At 48.1% G+C, this 10,095-nt stretch overlaps 1 pseudogene; it reads right to left on the reverse strand.

Annotated features, from left to right (window-relative positions):
• Positions 1 to 7,980: 7,980 nt before the first annotated feature.
• Positions 7,981 to 9,648, reverse strand: LOC119298337 (annotated as a pseudogene).
• Between the last annotated feature and the right edge of the window lie 447 nt (positions 9,649 to 10,095).

Here is a 10,095-nt window from a genome sequence, read left to right on the forward strand (position 1 = left end):
CTAAACAATGGGGCTTCATGTATAAACTGGAGCAATAATATTAGGATGATGAATGTATATCAAGCAAATCCCAATACAGCCGCCGCCTCCAACGTAGCCAGCTGCCTTCCCAAAACTAGGGTTCTTTGCCTCCCACCGGCGCCGGCACCGGTCCGTCCCGTCTCCAGTGGCCTTAGGGCCATGAAGACGGAGTGGATCTTGGCCCTTGCCGGTGGGAGGGCTCCGTTTTCATATCCTTTTCCGAGCTTTGTTAGGGTTTGTGTCCTGCTCAGGAAGGCGAGACGGCGGCGGCTCCCTGAAGATAGAATAAAGGTCTCCCCGTCTAGTCCCCGTTCCGGTGACGCGTGTAGCATTATCAGTGGATGTGTGGAGGTGTGTCTCCGGCAGATTTGTCTTTGGTGGATTTGTTCGGATCTGTTCGTCATTCGTCTTCGTTCGTGTGTCTTCAGGTTGGATCCTTTTGATCTACACTCTTCATCCGCGACGGCTGCTGTTCTGGTGCGTTGGTTCTATGGGACCTTAGCACGACGACTTCTCGACTGTCTACTACAACAAGGTTTGCTCGGCTCCGGTGAAGGAGGGGCGATGACAGCGACGTGCCTTCGGCTCGCTCCAGTGTTTGTTGTCGTTGTTAGGTGGTCTACGGATCTGGATGTAATTTTTATTATTTTTAATGTTCGTTGTACTATCATGATTGAAGATGAATAGATTGAAAGTTTTTTCGAAAAAATATTATTAGGCCGATGGAACCTACATTAGCAGCAATAATAATATAAATGTGTTTTCGCACGCGTTGTCACTCCCCTGACGGCATCCCGATACTTCAGCCCCAGATTAATTAGTTGCAGCATCATCATAGATTGCCCTCCTGTAGAGTTATAGGTAGGTGTGATCTCGGTTTGATTTGGCAGGCTCCAGGCCAATGAGTTCAGTACTGCACATTGCCCATTTCTAGCAAAGTTATGTATCTTTTGGTGGGTAGTAACCAGCACCAGATTTTCTGCTTGTGAGCAATTGGTAAGACTTCGATGTATTTTTCTGTGGAGGTCATCTTGTATCCTGCTGATACTATGCTAAAATGACAAGTAATGTGATGTGTAGGAATAAAAGATAATTTTGTTTTCCAAGTCAAGAAATAATTGTTCTTCTATGCCGAGCATTTCTTTTCGGAAGGGTTGTCGATTGTCAACAGAAGATCTATGCTTACCAAACCATCATGTAGTACTATTGATTGTGGGCATAGCTAATTTGAAGGTACCTTTCGCTGTCGCCGTCACTCTCTACTGCACCGCCTTAAATCAGACTTTTATTATCGACATGTTTTGTAATTTAATAAATATCAATACATGGAGATGCTCTAGAACACTTTCATTATGTTCTCCCATTTTATTGCGAAAAAGTGTGCTGCATCAAGAAATACTATGTGAGAATAATATTAATCTTGTACTACTTAGTTTTAGTTTTTTTTTTTGGTGCACGGTCCTGCACTCAGTGAAGGGCTCATGTGAAATTATGGTACGGAAATGTCCATTGAGTGCATGGGTGAAGGGATGATGTGTATGGGTGTCCCTATTCCAAGGTTGACGAGATGAGAAAATTATGAAAAGACGGGGAACTGAGAAGGGAATTGTGAAAAGAGGAAAAGAGAGATTGGTTGGTGGAGGAGAAACCTTGGTCGGTGACCAGCGCCGGGGCGGGGGGTGAGGAGGGATCGGAAGTGGGTTCGAGAGATGGCCAGAAAAGAGAAGAAATCAGTACTGGTCGGAGATGGGGCGATGGAGAGGAAGGGGAAGGGGTGCACTCACCTCGAATCATGCATGGCAGACAGGATGGGGACGGGGCGGATTGAAAGCAACTCTAATGCGCTGACCATAATGGACGAAGATTTTGTTCGTTTTTTATTCGTTTGGATCGGCCGTTCATTCGATGTCCATTCAGTTTTTATTTGTGTCGGTCATGCACCCAACGCAAGCAATTTATTTCATGTCCGTGTGCAAAATTAAAAGGCCCACTATCATAGATCATGCCAGCGGCCAGTGGCACAAAACTTGTTGCATTCTTATTAGATCACCCTCCATCACTTTGAAATGGACATCCATTCGCGCGTGCTTTACATTTGGTATGGCGCAAACTTCTTGTGCTCATGGTACTCACGGTGGACACGGATCCAAAAGGTTGATGCCTTTTATTCGGCGCCGACCTTGGGGTCTTGCCTAATGTCCCTCCAACATTCACAAAGGAGCTTGCCCTCGACCGCCGTGTATGCCTTCTTCCGCTTGCTCTTGCGCTTCGACTTCATCCCAGCGGCTTGGTTGGCGAGCTCGTCCTCGAACAAAGGCTCCCCGTCGATGTCCAACTCATCCTCTTCCTTGAGCCCGTAGTCCTCCGGAAACTCGTGGTCCAGTGGGAAGCCGTCCAGATCCAGGCCGACCTGATCTTGCATGAAGGCGTCTTGCATGCCAGCTTGATCATAGGTCGCCGGCGTGAACGGCCATCGGCCGTCCTGGCTTTGGGTCCCATCAGGAACGTAGCCAGTCGCGATGGCATCGCGAGCGGCTGCCGCACCACCCTCGAAGACGATGCTCTTCATGTAACCGTCGCCCATCTCGTCGGCGGCGGTCGCCGGCATTCTGTCGAATAGGTTGCGGGCGCTGGGGAGCACGTCGGCTGGCATCACCCGCGCGCGTTTCCTGGCCCCTCCAAATGACGAGGCACTGGCCAACGGCGTGGCGTTGAGGTTGATGGGCGCGGGTGTGGGCTTGGAAGGAGCCACCACGCTCACCTCCGGCGAGTATTCCCCGGAGAGTCGGGAGGCTTGCGGGCAGACGTGGAAGCCGGGGATCGGGTGCGTCGTCGACGCGCGCGGCGACTCCGGCAGCACCATCCGAGTAAACGCGGATGAGTCGGTGCTAGCCGCGGCCACGGCGGCGTTGACGAGCCCATGCTGGCCAGGGTTTAACCCTTGGTAGAACAGGGCCTCCCTTGTTGCCGCCGCGACGCGGGCGTTGGTGTCCTCCTGCTGCGCGGCGGCGGCTGCTGCTTTTTCCCTTGCGTCCACTGCGTGCCTCCGGCCCTTCCTCTTGGCCGACTGCACTGCCCGCTCCTCTGGCGTCAGGTTTTTCTTGGGCGGCGCGGCGGTCTTGGGAGGGGCGCGGGGCTTGCCTTTGCTCTTGGGGGGAGGGGGGGAGGCGTGGCCGGCGCCAGTGTCATCGAATGTGTCGTCCATGGCGAGCGGCTGGGAGCGCGCGGGCAGAAGGGTTTTCTATCCACCGCGACCTAAATGGACGCGTGGGGACGAAACGGATCGGCGCGTTGGAGCTGTTCTGAAGTCGCCGCGGCGCCTCTCCTCGTTTCTATCGCTTGGCTCCGACAGCCGCCGTTGTTTGAGCGAAACTGCAGGGTTCGGACCTTATTTTGAAGAGCAAAAAGTGCACGGGTGCAGCGGCCTACTAGCCCAGCGCCCACCTATCAGCTTTGCCGAGTCCCGAATTCAAAGCCCACGTATGCAAAATAAAAAAAATTAATACGTGTGATTTCATTCTCAAAGCAAAATGGATGGAATATGGAGGGTTGTGTCAAAAAAAAGTTGAGAAAAAAGGACGACAAAGTAGTCAACTAATGTTCTTTTCCTCTCGGGCTCGCGACTAGAAACCCTAGCCGCAGCCAGGAGAGTCCCTCCGCCTCGTTCCTTCGGCGGCTCCCCTCCGCCGGCGACTTCGGTCGTCGGTGGTGAAGGGAGTCGCGGGATCTACGTGTGTGGATCGTGTAGCTTTAGGTTTGGTTCTAATAGCTTTGGGTTTTTGGCCGTTCATTGTCTTCAATTTGGAGGCGGCGACGGCGACACTGAATAAAGAAGGTTCAGATCTGTCTCCAACGAGGAAATCGGTTCTATGGTTAGGGATGGATTTGAAAATCAGTCTGTTCAAGTAAGGAAGGTGTGGCGACGGTATCATCCCCGGGCTCCGTTGTTGTGACGACATTTGCTCCAACGCCAGTGTGGAGCTTCGGAGGTAGTCCAGAAGCGGATACAGATTGTGGTCTGCATCGACGATATCTGAAAGACGAACGTGTGCTGGATTCGTGGTTGATGATGGCAGGTATGGTTTTCTCCTTCGACGTCTTAGTCGTGGTGTGGGGTGCCAGATCTGGAGTTCGACGGCGTGTCCGGGGTGTTGCCCCGGTCTGATTCGTTCAACGATAATGACTTTACTTTTGGTGAGCCACCTTGGAGGTCCACAAAGCTGCTTATCAGCGATGGAGCCACGTCAAGCTCGGGTGAGGAGGTGACCCGTCATTTTTTCCTTTGGTGGCTGTTGCGGTGGTGCCGGAGGCAGGTGACGGGAGTTGGTGTTAAGTTCAGCGATGTTCTGCTATCTTTTTAGTTTTGTTATGTCGGTTTGACTTGTATCTTATTTTTCATGATATGAATGAGACACGTATTACCATGTAAAAAAGTAGTCAACTAATTTGTATTCATCTGCTCATTTAGTTTGAAGAACACAACAATTTGGATGCTGCACCTAATGCAATATATCATTTAAGCGATTGTGAAAACTCTAGCCGCCCCCCGCCATCTTCCCCTCTCGCCGCCGCTAGGGTGCGTCATCGGGCAAAGCCCGCACAGCGCTGGCAGCGTGGAGGTTTGGTTCAAGGGCGGCTTGTTCGGGGAGTGTTGGAAGTCTTGGAGAGCTACTGCGGTTGGAGAAGGAGATGAGGGCTTGGTTGAAGATCTTTGTAAGGCGGTGCTCAGCGGTGCGTTTGCTGAAGCGGGCAGAAGAATCTAGTGCAGTGTGCTTCTATGAAGGTTGGGCTTGGCTGGGCCATCGGAGAAGATGGCGTCGGTGCAAGGCCTTGGACGACGATGAGTTCAACATGGGAAATTTTTCACATCAATTTTAGAGATTCTTCATGTCTGACTTGGGACAACATGCCGGCAACACTTTCCTAGATAGGAATAATGTCTTCCTGGCCCTATCCCCATTTTGTTGGTATGCTTATCACTGCAGAGGCCGTGTGATTTTATGTCTCACGGTCACACCGCCACCGCGGCCTGAGTTCTACCTCTCGCACGTAGGCACATCGCCACTGTTTCTTTTCCTAGGTGCCCACGGGGTGAGATGGAGGGGTCAGCAGGCGCCTTGCGTCTAGGGGTGGAAACGGATCGGATAGTGCTCTTACCATTTTCATTTTCATATTTTCAAAACGAATACGAATTCGAATACGGATGTTATCGGATACAGATGCGGCTCGGATGTTATTCGAATATGGATACGTATCGGATGTTTTCTTGATTCGGAACAGATACGAATAATATCGACATATTGCTTAAGTAGATTAGTCAATAGCTATGTGATATGAAATAATCAACTTGTCACACGCAATAAGTCAATGATAAATAGGTTTATGAATAAATACTATTATAATGCATAATAATTTTTAAGTTTAATCATACAAAAAGTAAAATTTGACCACTTATTTGGCTTTTATGTTGGGTAATTGGAATATTGGGCCTAGAATTTTGAAAACAATTTTGCTAAAGCACATCTAGATGTGCCATAAGTATTGCATATCTAACTCCTATATCATTGATCTTACGTTGAGATTCGTGTGGATACTTTTCTTTTCTTTTTCCTCTTCTCCTTTTTATGCTTGATTCACTCATTTAGATGTGCAATAACTAAAACACATCTAGATGTGCCCTAGACACACCTTTTGAAAAATACCTCCCATAATCTTATCCGGATACAGATATATCCACTTCTATATCCATATTTGTGTCAAAATGTCCTACCATATTTTATTTTTTATTTTTTTAATAAATTCGGATACGGATAATTTCTATTTCCATTTTGGTTCGGATGCGGATGTTTCGGATACGAATATTGGATATTTCGGATTATCCGCTACCACTTTCCACCCCTACTTGCGTCTCCCACGTATTGACATGTCAATTGACTTTTAGCCTAAAAAACTGCCGAATCTAGCTGCATAGCATGCATAGAAATTAGAAAGAAAAAATATTTAGTATTAAAATGAGATGAGAAGTATGCCCAAAAGGATAAAAAATAATTGATGGCAGTCTAATGTGCATTGCACGTGAATGGTTATCCGCTGGCCTTAGGGCCATGGCGGGGCGGTCGATCCCGGCCCTTGCCGGTGGGAGGGCTCCATTTTTAGATGTTTCAAGTTTTGTTAGGCTTTGTGTCCTACTCAAGAAGACAAGACGACGGCGGCTCCCTGAAGATGGAATAAGGTCTTCCCCGCCTAGCCCCCATTCTGGTGATGTGTCTAGCATCGTCGGTGGGCGTGTGGAGGTGTGTCTCTGGCAGATCTATCCTTGATGGATTTGCTCGGATCTTGTCGTAGTTCGTCTACGTTTGTGTTTTTTCAGGTTGGACCCTTCCGATCTAACCTACTCTTCATCGGCGGCGGTTGCTGTTCTGCTGCGGTGGTCTTATGGGGTCTTAGCACGACGACTTCCCGACTGTCTACTACAACAAGTTTTGCCTGGCTCTGACGAGGGAGGGGCGATGACGGCGGCGCACCTTCGGCTCGCTTCAGTGCTTCTAGTCGTCGCTAGGTGGTCTACGGGCCTGGATGTAATTTTTATTATTTCTGGCATTTGTTGTATTGCCATGATTGAAGATGAATAGATTGAAAGTTTTCTCGCAAAAAGAAAAGGCTACTAGTGGATGCAAAGGAGAAAGAAAAGAAAAGGTAAGAAGAGATCTCCAACTAACAAACGGTGCAAGTGTGCCCGTGATTTGGTTGGATCTTGTAGAATGATAAGATGGGATTTGTACATCTTGTATCTTGTATGGCAAGTTACCCTATGTTACAATCATGGAATTAAACTTTTGGCAAAAAATGGACTGGACCTTAATTTGGGTAAATGTCTTTTTTGAATTTTGTTTTTCAGAAAAAAAAATAGTTTTTTCTTTGGAGTTAGAAGAAAGAGAGTTAAAAATAAAGTGAATTATGAAATTAAACAAGCATCATGCGACCGCCAAGAGGAATAAATTCATTACTAATGATGAAAACTTAGAGCAAGAAATCGTTGCATCAGAATAGAAAACCACTCAAGCCAGCAGAACGAGATTTTATGCTGAGTATATAAAATTGAGCATCATCAGAAGAGAAAACCACATATAAACTCAAGCCAGCAGCACGGCATTTTCTTTTTTCGAACACACGTCCATTCATTCAAGGCTTTGATAAATTTTTGGGTGAAGGCTACAACAATCAGTAGTCAATTATGTAGTTTACAACGCCTGATGCGGCCACCAAGAGAAATAAAATCATTAGTGATAGTGAAAACTTAGAGCAAGAGATAAGTAACATTGCGCATTAGACAAGAAAAGCACGTATATTGATGCGGCCACCAAGAGAAATTGCGAATCAGCAAAGATTTAGTATTAAGAGGAGATCAGAAGTATGCCCAAAAGGATAAAAATTAATTGATGGCAGTCTAATGTACATTGCACGTGAATGCAAAAGAGAAAGAAAAAAAAAAGGTAAGAAGAGATCTCAACAAACAAACTATGAAATATCATTTCTTTGGTGCCAAGGCACGTGCCGTGATTTGGTTAGACTTGTAGAATGCTCAGATGGGATTTGTACATTTTGTATAGCAAGTTAACTTGCCGTTACACCGTATGATTAGGATCAAAACGGAGGAAACAAAGTTGCTGTGGTCGTAGGGCAAGTCTGATGCTCGACGGTCAGCCTGATGCGGCCGCCAAGAGCAATATACTGATGATGAAAACTTAGAGCGAGAGATAAGTTAACGTTGCATCTGAATAGAAAACAACTCAAGCAAGTAGAACGAGATTTTATGATAAGTATATAAAATTGCGCATCATCAAAAGAGAAAATCACATATAAACTCAAGCCAGCAGCACGGTATTTTTCTTTTTCCGAACACACGTATGTCCGTTCATTCAAGGTTCTGATAATATTTCGGTTTTGCCTAAAGTTTTGGGTGAAGGGTACAACAATCAGTAGCCTCCTTAATTACACAAGATTGCCACCAAATAGAAGCAACCAAAATCATCACAGATGCTTGCGTTTTATTAAGATAAGACTGACACACGAACTAAACTTAACTCATCCCTAATAATATAAAAACGGAGCTAAACTCCCCTAAGATTCAACCCGGACGGCGCGACACCGAGACGAGCTAGTTGGTGCCCTTGCTGATGAGCTCGAGGGCGGTGGCAGTGGTGGGCAGCGCCGGGATGGCTCCCTTCTTGGTGGTGCAGATGGCCCCGCAAGCGTTGGAGAACTGGAGCACCTCCCTCAGCTTGGCCTCATTCTGAACAATCACAAGTCATAATGGAATTGAATTCATCAATCAGCTGATTAATAATTACGTAGTTTCTGCTTACGTAGAAGATGGAGTCGTCCTTTGCGACGTTGATCAGGAGGGATCCAACAAAGGCATCGCCGGCGCCGGTGGTGTCGACGGTGTCAACAGAGTACCCTGGCAGGGAGCCCTTGAAGTCGTTGGTGAAGTACCTGCACCCCTTCTCACCGTCGGTGACGACAAGCAGCTTTAGGCCCTCGAACCAGAGGGAGAGGACGTTCTTCTCGTCGTAGGCGTCACCCTGGGTGAGGAAGGCCACCTCCTTGTCGCTCACCTTGATGAAGTCGGCCTCCTTCCAGATGCTCATGATGCCATCGCGGGCAGCCTGATCGGAGGGCCAGAGCGGGAGGCGCACGTTGGGGTCGTACGAGCATAGAATGCCGGCCGACTTGGCGGCACGCATGGCGGCGACATGGGCGGAGCGGCAGGGCTCGGTGATGAGCGAGATGGAGCCGTAGTGGAAGATGCGAGCTCGGCGGATGAGGTCCAGGTTGAGCTCGGTTTCGGTGAGGAGCATGTCGGCCGACGGGTTGCGGTAGAACATGAACTCACGCTCTCCGTTGGACTTGAGGGTGACGAAGGCCACGGCGGTGCGTGCGTGCTGGTCGAAGAGGCAGCCCTCCGCATTCACGCCGTTCTGCTTCAGGATGTCCACCAGCATGTGGCCGAACTCGTCGTCGCCAAACTGAAATAAAAATAAACATCATCATCCGATTACAACTTCATATGCGAAATAACTACGTTATATGTAACTTCTACACGGTTACACGGTTGGATTTCACATGATGATTCATGAGGATTTTTTTCTTTTATTTTTGTATAATTGATTGCGAAAATAATCCATCTTTGAAAAGATATTGTAAAACGGCTACTTCTTGTGTCAGATTGGATTAGTGCTAGATTTGGAGTGATCAATGACCTGAGGTGCAAGTAATAATAATAGTCGAAGAGCCAAAGAGCGCGATTGCTATCAATCACTGGATCTAACGCGCGCCCGGATGGCAAACAAACGCAAAGACATGAGAGTCATCATATGTTATCATGACAACGATTGATCAATGCGTACCTTGCCAACGAAGGCGGAGAAGCCCCCGAGCTTGGAGATGGCGCAAGCGACGTTGGCGGGCGCGCCTCCGGGCGCCTTGACGAAGCCCCCAGACTCGGCGAGCGAGACGCCGCGAGACGCCGGCCACGTTTGGCACAAAGTCGATCAACATCTCGCCGAACGAGACGACGAGGCCAGGCGCCGCCGCGGCAGCTACAGTATCACCGAGAGGTGCCATTGGATCGGAACTTACAAACGAGAAAGCGAACCGTAAGGAAGAATCGCTGTTGGGTGGACTGCGAGTTGAGTCGAGAGGCGACGGCCTTATAAAGGGCTGCGGGCGGGGGGTTGGCTTGGCCGAAGGGCCGGTTGTTATCAAATCTTATCCTAATACGTTACAATCCGCTAGTAATCAGTTCGGGTTTGGCTAACTCTTTTTTTTTTTTGCATGTAAAGATTTAGACAATCATGGCAACAATGAGTAATTGTCCGGTTCATGAAGGATTTTTCTTGAGTAGACATAATTATGTACTTTAGACTGACCGACCAATGTTAACGCTACTGGAATTTTCGTATACGCCGGGTGCTAGGCTCTTCGCCAAGAGCCAAACCACGAACACTCAGCAAAGTAAACGACACCGAGAGCAACACTCGACAAACCTGGCTTCATGGCAACTAGCTGACA

The sequence above is a fragment of the Triticum dicoccoides genome, chromosome 5A (assembly GCF_002162155.2).
Source record: "Triticum dicoccoides isolate Atlit2015 ecotype Zavitan chromosome 5A, WEW_v2.0, whole genome shotgun sequence".
In the NCBI taxonomy this organism is placed as follows: Eukaryota; Viridiplantae; Streptophyta; class Magnoliopsida; order Poales; family Poaceae; genus Triticum; species Triticum dicoccoides.